At 38.9% G+C, this 8,706-nt stretch overlaps 1 non-coding gene across 1 annotated transcript; it reads left to right on the forward strand.

Annotated features, from left to right (window-relative positions):
- The first annotated feature begins 230 nt into the window (after positions 1-230).
- LOC111789453 (small nucleolar RNA Z247) lies at positions 231-369 on the forward strand. Its single transcript, XR_002814351.2, has one exon. It is a non-coding gene; the product is annotated as a small nucleolar RNA Z247 (small nucleolar RNA).
- Positions 370-8,706: the final 8,337 nt, after the last annotated feature.

Genomic DNA, 8,706 nt, shown 5'->3' on the forward strand with positions numbered 1-8,706 from the left:
TTAGTGGTCTTCTCTCCACCATGTCTGAGGAGATTCTTCACGATGTGGTTGCTGCTACTACGTCCAAGGAGGTGTGGGATACCCTGCAGCGAATGTTTTTGTCATCAACTCGTGCTCGCACTATTCAGATCCGTGTTGAGCTCGCCACGTCCAAGAAACGAGATCAATCTGCTGCAAATTATTTTCGCAAGATCAAAGGGTTGGCCACTAAGTTGGCCGCCGCCGGCTCTGCCTTGCAGGATGATGATGTGATCGCGTATCTTCTCGCTGGTCTTGGCCCTGACTATGATCCCTTCGTCACCTCAATGACTACCAAGAGTGAAGCCCTCAGCTTGATGATGTGTTTGCACATCTAATGACGTTTGAAGCTCGCCAACTACAACACCAGGCTGAACTTCAGTTAAATCCGAGATCTTCTGCCAATTATACTGGTCGTGCTGAACTTCAGTTAAATCCTTCTGCCAATTATGCTGGTCATGATGGTCAGGAGAAGAATCGTGGGCATAGGGATCGTGGTCGTGGTCGTTCTCAAGGTCATGCACCCTCTCGTCCTGCTGGTGTTCACCGTGGCCCTTCTGCTCGTCCTTCCTGCCAGATCTGCGGCAAAGTGGGGCATACTGCTATCCGCTGTTGGCATAGGATGGATGAGTCCTATCAAGATGAACCTTCTTCTGCTCCTCCTACGGCACTGGCGGCTACTTCCTCTTACAAGATTGACCCAAATTGGTACAGCGACACAGGCGCTACGGATCATATCACCAGTGACCTGGATCGTCTCACTGTGCGTGAACGCTATCATGGAGGTGAACAAGTTCAAGTCGGCAATGGAGCAGGTTTGCGTATTTTGCATACTGGTGATTCTCTAATTAATACTGCTACTCGTCCTCTTGCATTGCGTCTACTTTGCATGTACCTGAAATTTCCAAACATCTTCTTTCCGTTCATAAATTTTCTCGTGATAATGACCTATTTTTTGAATTCCATCCTTGGCATTTTTCTATTAAGGATCGACGGTCGAGGAAAAGTCTTCTAGATGGGAGGTGTTGTTAAGGATATTTAGTAATAAATTATAGTTTACCGTATATATTATATTTGATATTTTATTATAAGGCAAATATCTAATATTTGCCTGAGGTATCTTTCCATTTATTGTTATTTCCATATCCCTGTAATTTATTTGATTATGAATGAGATAACTTTCGCACCATTTAGGTGTGGTGGATTAAGCAAACATTCTCATGGTATCAGAGCCATTTTGGTTTAGCAACTCCGATCCTTTCTTTTCAATGGCTTTTGAAATCTTCTACTATTCTTCTCCACCACCACTGCTGGCTTTGACGTCGCAAGGGCAGTCGTCATGGCTGCCACATGAAGAGCCGATCGATTACTCTTCGGCTCCACCCTTTTGACCTCTAAATCATCCTTTGCCATACTCTGTACATACAACCTCACCTTTTCCAAACATAGCCTCTTTCATTTTCTTCCCAATTTTCCCTTCATCCTTCATCCTTCACAAAAACCCCAATCTTAGGATCTTCATCAGCATTCTCTTTGGAAATATACAGAACCTCGATAAGCCCATCGACCTTATGCAGAGATTTACCTTTGGAATCTGGGCGCCGCACTGGCCTCTTCGCCAACCAAGTTGCCGCAGCCCTTCTCGCCAAAATTGGCTCTTTTGCCCAATGTGGCGACTCTTCCGGCTTCAACATCGGCTTTGTCCCTAGCTCTAGGTTTCCCCTTCTACTTCTTGGGGTTCGACATATTCTCACCAGAGCCAAGGTAGCATCGTCGCTAAGCGACAATCCCTCTTCATGGGTTAGACATATTCTCGCCGAAGCCAAGGCAGCATTGCCGTTGAGCGGCGATCCCTCTGCAATTTTCGATGGCCAAGAAAGTGTTTCTCTACGCCTTCTCTAAACTAGGTCGTTGACATCTTCACGAAAAGTGTTTCTCAACCTCTTTAAATTTTTTAGATCCAAGCTTCACGTTCGTTCAAATCCAACGCTCAGCTTGCGGTGGGGTGTTAAGGATATTTAGTAATAAATTATAGTTTACCATATATATTATATTTGATATTTTATTATAAGGCAAATATCTAATATTTGCCTGAGGTATCTTCACATTTATTATTATTTCCATTTATTACTATTTCCATATCCCTGTAATTTATTTGATTATAAATAAGATAACTTTCGCATCATTTAGGTGTGGTGGATTCAGCAAACATTCACAGGTGTGAATCTGGTCTTTATCCTATTAAGCCATCCGATGTCGATGATCTCAAGCATGCCTTGGTGAGCAGATCTACTACTCACGCCCAATGGCATGCACATCTTGGACATTCTTCATCTCAAGTAGTAAAATCAATTTTGCGTCTCAATAATATTTCGTGTGTTAGTGAGTCACCTTTGTCAGTTTGTAATGCGTGTCAGTCAGCAAAAAGTCATCAGTTACCATATACTAGTTCTTCCCATAGGTCTTCGTCACCTTTGGAACTTATTTTTTCGGATGTTTGGGGCCGTGCACCTCCATCTGTTGGGGGTTTTAAATATTATATTAGCTTCATTGATGATTTTAGTAAATTTTCGTGGATCTATTTGATGCATGGTCGTATAGAAGCTCCTCGTATATTTTTGCAATTCCAAGCTCATGTTGAGCGCCTCCTAGATACTAAAATTAAGTGGGTCCAATCTGATTGGGGTGGGGAATATCAGAAAATTCACAACACATTTTTTCGATCCCTTGGAATTGCTCATTGTGTTTCGTGCCCTCACACACAACAACAAAATGGGTCTGCTGAACGCAAGCACCATCATATTGTTGAAACTGGCCTAGCCCTTCTAGCTCATGCTCATGTACCTATTAAATTTTGGGACGACGCGTTTCTTACAGCCACATATCTCATCAATCGTCTTCCTACTCGTGTCATCGATAACAAATGCCCATTAGAGCATCTTTTTCATACCCCATCAAATTACTCCTTGTAAAAAAAATTTGGGTGTGCTTGTTGGCCTCATCTTTGTTCTTATAACAAACAAAAGCTCTCTTTTCGATCAAAGGAATGTGTCTTTCTAGGCTACAGTTCTTTACATAAAGGGTATAAGTGTCTTGACACCGATTCTGGTCGTGTCTATATGTCTAGAGACGTCATATTTGATGAAAATGTTTTTCCGTTCAAGAGAGCCCCACCTAATTCTTCCCCAATCATGCAGTCGACGTATAATGCCCCTGATTTGTGCACCTTGCATTTGGGTAATAGCAGTACTAATTTGGAGAATGATCACATGCATATGTCTGTGCCTACTAACTCTTTGGATGCAGAAAATTTGGTGTCTACATCAGCTTCGGAATTGCCGTAGCAATCCTCCACGTCGCTGCCGCGCGAATCGGCGTTGGTTGTTCCGCCAATGATATGGGCCTCGACTCCTCCACCAGCAGATGATATTGCACAATGCCCGGTCGAATCCTCGGCCACTAGTCAACCAACTACTGTAGCATCGGTTGCTCCCCTCGCAACGGATGATACGGCTGTCCCCTCAAATGTGGATCCTGCACCTACTACTCATCCGTATGGTACTCAATTGAAGCACAATATCAAGAAACCCAAGGTGCGTACAAATGGAACAATAACATATTCTGTAGTTTGGTCTTCTGCCTCTAAACCTACTTCACATATTATTGCTATGGAGCATCCCCTCTGGCGTCAGGCAATGAATGATGAATTTCAGGCACTTCAAAAAAATAAGACATGGCACTTAGTTCCTCCTCGTGCTGGTCTTAACGTTATTGATTGCAAATGGGCTTTCAAACTCAAACAAAAGCCAGATGACTCTATTGATCGCTACAAAGCACGCCTGGTTACTAAAGGTTTTAAACAGTAGTATGGCGTTGATTATGATGATACCTTTAGTCCAGTTGTTAAGCCCACTACCATTCGACTCTTATTATCTCTTGCTATTTCTTGTGGTTGGGCTATTCGGCAAATTGATATTCAAAATGCTTTTCTTCATGGCTTTCTTAATGAAGATGTTTATATGAAGCAGCCCCCTGGATCTGTGGATTCTCAACACCCTGGTTATCTCTGCAAGCTGGATAAGTTGCTTTATGGCCTTATACAAGCTCTGCGTGCCTGGCTTTCTCGCCTTAGCTCCAAACTATTACAGTTGGATTTTACACCTTCAAAGGCTGATGTTTCTCTTTTCATTTTTAACAAGACAGACATTCAGATGTATATCCTCATCTATGTTGATGACATTATTATCATCAGCTCATCTTCTACGGCTACTGAGAAACTTCTTACATAGCTTCAGGATGATTTTGCCGTCAAGGATCTTGGCATTTTGAGTTATTTTCTTGGGATTGAGGTCCGCCATACTTCCAATGGACTTATTCTGACACAACATAAATACATTCGAGATTTATTGTCCAGAACCAATATGCTCACCTCCAAAGGTGTGCCCACACCTATGCTTCCTAGTGAGAAGTTGTTATTGGATGGTGGTGAAAAGCTTTCGCCTGAGGATACTACTCGCTATCGGAGTGTCGTTGGTGCTCTCCAATATTTGTCTCTGACACGTCTTGATATATCATTCTGTGTCAACAGAGTGTGTCAGTTCATGTCCTCCCCGACATCTATACATTGGGCGGTAGTCAAACGAATTCTCCGTTATCTACATGACATTATTGATATGGGTTTGTGTCTTACAAAGTCCAGCATTGATTTGTTGAGTGCCTTTTGGGATGCTGATTGGGCCAGGAATCCTGATGATCGTCGAAGCACTGGAGGCTATGTGATCTTCTTTGGTGGCAATCTTATCTCTTGGAGTTCGAGGAAACAATCGACAGTTTCTCGTTCTAGTACGGAGGCCAAATATAAGGCGGTTGCTGATGCCACTGCCGAATTAATTTGGATCCAAGTTCTCTTGCGTGAGCTCGGGATCTCGCAAGCGTGAGCGCCTAGCTTGTGGTGTGACAACATTGGTGCCACCTACCTGTCCGCCAATCCAATCTTTCATCGACGGACGAAGCATGTTGAGGTTGATTATCACTTCGTTCGTGAACGAGTATCGACTCGTCAGCTTGATGTTCGACTCATTTCTTCCAAGGATCAGCTCGCCGATATCATGACAAAGTCATTGCCAGCTCCTTCTTTTAGCAATTTTAGGCGCAATTTGAACTTAGTAGTACATCGTCCAGATTGAGGGGGGGTGTTAAACGTAGAATAGATCATATATGTATATAGTACCTAATCTAGTGATTTACTAGTTTGTTACCAAGTCTAAGATTTACTGGTTTGTTACCAAATCTATGATTTCATGGTTTGTTACCCAATCTATGTTTTAGAATGTAATCTTTATTATACACATCTATAAATACATGAGGCCGTGACCCTAGGTCATTGCGCCATTCAATCTAATACACATTGTTATCTCACAATTCGGGGTTGATGGATTGTCCATTGATTCACTCGAAATATTGGTTTCTATAATCAAAAGCCTTTCAAAAATAGCAAATAAATATAACTTTATTATACAATAACGATAGCATTTGCCTCGGTGCCAAATTTTCAGAAATAAATTGAAAAACAAACACGTTTGCAAGCAAAAAAAAAAAAAAAAAGAGAGCTTGATTTGAAAGCACAAGGCATGGACCAGTGTGATAGAAAAACTCACCCAAAATAATATTAATGTAATCTATTTAAGCATCCAAAAGTTCGGAACAGGACAAATCTACTCGATATGAACCTAAGATTAATTTGATATTCAAATATCTTTGTTATATTACCTTCCTCATAACCAGCAATGAAATCGATAAAATTTGAGAGGTACATCGTCCTATCTCAAAATGGAAGTTCATAAATTGTCAATGAGTATCACTTTCTAATCTTCAAAGGCCTGGCGAGGAGAGCAAATGAATATGAATGTATTATACAAAATTTTTCCATGGCAGCATTTGAATTCACTGCAAAATTTTTGGAAATCACTCGAGAACATGCAATACAAAAAAAATAAAAAAAAGCTTTGATTTGAAAGCCCAAAGAGCGGGGACGGGCCGTGTGACGGAAGAACATCACCACAAGACAATATTAATTGAATCTATTTAGGCATAAGAAAACAGTTCTATGTGATCATTAATTAATATCGTCTTGAAGTCCAAAGCATAACAATAAAAATTCGAACCAAGACAAAATCTATTTGATACGAACCTAAGATTACTCTAATATTCAAATATCTTTGTTTACGTTACATTTAACCGGATATGAAATCGATAACATTTGAGAATGTATACAATGTTATCTCAAAATCAACTACTGATGGATTGTCAGACGATCTATGAACGATGTTAATTTCTATCTTCAAAAATCTATCAAAAAGAGCAAATGAATCTGACTTTATTATAAAATAAAAAAAATTTCAATGGTAGCATTTGCATTCGGTGTTTAATTTTTGGAAACCATTGATGAACATCATAACATCATGTTTGCGACCAAAAAATATTTGTTCGTAGATAGCTTTGCTTTAAAATCGAGAGTTAAGATCCTGAACGGATCGATTTGCTTGAGATTTAAGTAACGTTAAAATGACCAGCTAAATGAACTCTGCTGTACATGAAATAAATTTTAATTGTGATATATTATGGTATGTTAAGATTATATATATGAAATTGGTTAATAATTAGACAAGGTTGGGTAGCTAAACCGAGTAACAGAATAATGTGACCATAATGCCCTTAAGGTAACTTATCTTCGGTTCATGATCTAAATAACATCCAATGCTATGAAACTTTTTAATAGGCCTTATTTTATAATGAATGATGACGTCCTAAAGTTCGAAAGCTATTGGAACACATTTAGAAGTTAAACCAAGAAGTAGCGGGTAAATTGACTAAATTGCCCTTAGAACCTTTAAAGATATTTCAACGTCGAAACATCTAAATGACTTTTTATGAGACCCATTTCTAACAACATAAAGATATATTCAAGATTTTAAGATAGTGCAATTAAATCAAATTAGAACCTAGGAAACACACCTCAAGTAACTCTTATCCAAGATCCAAAATTTTTCTAGAATTATCTAAAGAATACATTAGGAATGATTCGTGCATGTTATTGTAAGTTATGTTATTGTAAGTTATGTGGAACTTAAGAATGCATGTTATGATTTGAGCAATCAAAAATTAAAAACTTAAGAATTATAGAATAAGAACCAAGAATAATAACTCACAAGCTTTACATCTATCAAGATAAGAAGAATGCTAGGTATCACTCAAGAATAATGAACCAAGCTCCCCAAACAGGGAAAACTCAAAAAACTCATAGACCTCCCATGCAACCACATGTTCATGACTCGTACTACATCGTTTGGAACATAAGAAGCTTTGAAGGTAGGTTTTCAGACTATGCTATTTTGAATGTATGAAGCCTTAAGCGTAGGTATTCAAACTATGCTACTTTAAATGTATGAAACTTTGAGCATAGGTATCTAGGTCATATCGCAGGGAATGCATGAAGCACTGGACGTGAGATCAGACTACATCACTTGGAACGTAAGAAGCCTTGGAGGTAGGTTTTTAGACTACACTGATTGAAACTTAAGAAGCCTTGAGCGTAGGTAGTGTCTTGGAGAATAAAGGAATGATAGAACAAGAACATAGATAGACAACGATCAAGGACTAAAACATGGATCAAGATCTGAGCTCTAAAGACAAAAACCAAAACCAGTACTGAGTCCCTTAGATCTCAGGCCTTAGAATCTAAAGACCAAGGTTCTCATGATAGATCATGATAAAACTCACCGGTCAAGAATAAAACTAAAGGGCCTAAATACTTACTACAAGAACTAGAATAAGACAAAAAGAAGTGTGGTACCCTAGCACACTAAGCTACAAGTAGGCTACATACAAAGTTTTTGTACTCACTCCATGTTTTTCATGTTTTTCAAGTAAATAAGGAGCTAGTCGAGGTCAGGAAGGAACAGACTTTGGATTAAGTGCCATAGACCAACCTCACCCATTGTTCCTCAAACCTTTTGTTTTAAATATTTTGTATTTGTTTTATTTTTTGTTTTAACTATTAGTTTGTGGTTTAACTACTTAGGCGTGAACTCTACTTTGATGTAATATAAATAAATTGTATATCATGTTTTAAATTCTCCTTGTTTTATTTTGCAAAAAATTGACGTGTCTTTTTACACCATCAAGTCAGCCAAAGTTGCATCGTCCGTGCCCTACAATTTTCTAACCTCCTAAAGCCATTTTTTATCTTATTAAGGGAAATTGAGGTTAGTAAGACTCTTGTTTACTCAACTTTAGATAGTTTTAGGATTTATATTAGAAGTAATCACTATGTTCGGCTAGACTAAGTTATTGATATATCCTAAGAATGTGATACAGATTGAAATAGGTGAAGTTAAATGTTGCAGCATAGTTTCGAAGCAGCTATTAAATAGTTAGGGACTTCGGCCAACACCAATCAAATGATCTTACTGTTGGAGTTAGATAATTGAATGATGTATGATGATGCATGCCTCGTGGCCCTTGCATGCACCATATTATTTATGTTATGTGTATGTGTTGTATGTTATGACATATGATGCTATGATATGCATGCATGTGATATCCATTACGCCATGTTGTGAATGAAATGAAATACTATGTAAGTCATGTTATTTCTTGCAATGTAAAGATCATATGTGATGGGTTATG

This window comes from Cucurbita pepo, chromosome 9 (genome assembly GCF_057944985.1).
Source record: "Cucurbita pepo subsp. pepo isolate OVF chromosome 9, ASM5794498v1, whole genome shotgun sequence".
In the NCBI taxonomy this organism is placed as follows: domain Eukaryota; kingdom Viridiplantae; phylum Streptophyta; class Magnoliopsida; order Cucurbitales; family Cucurbitaceae; genus Cucurbita; species Cucurbita pepo.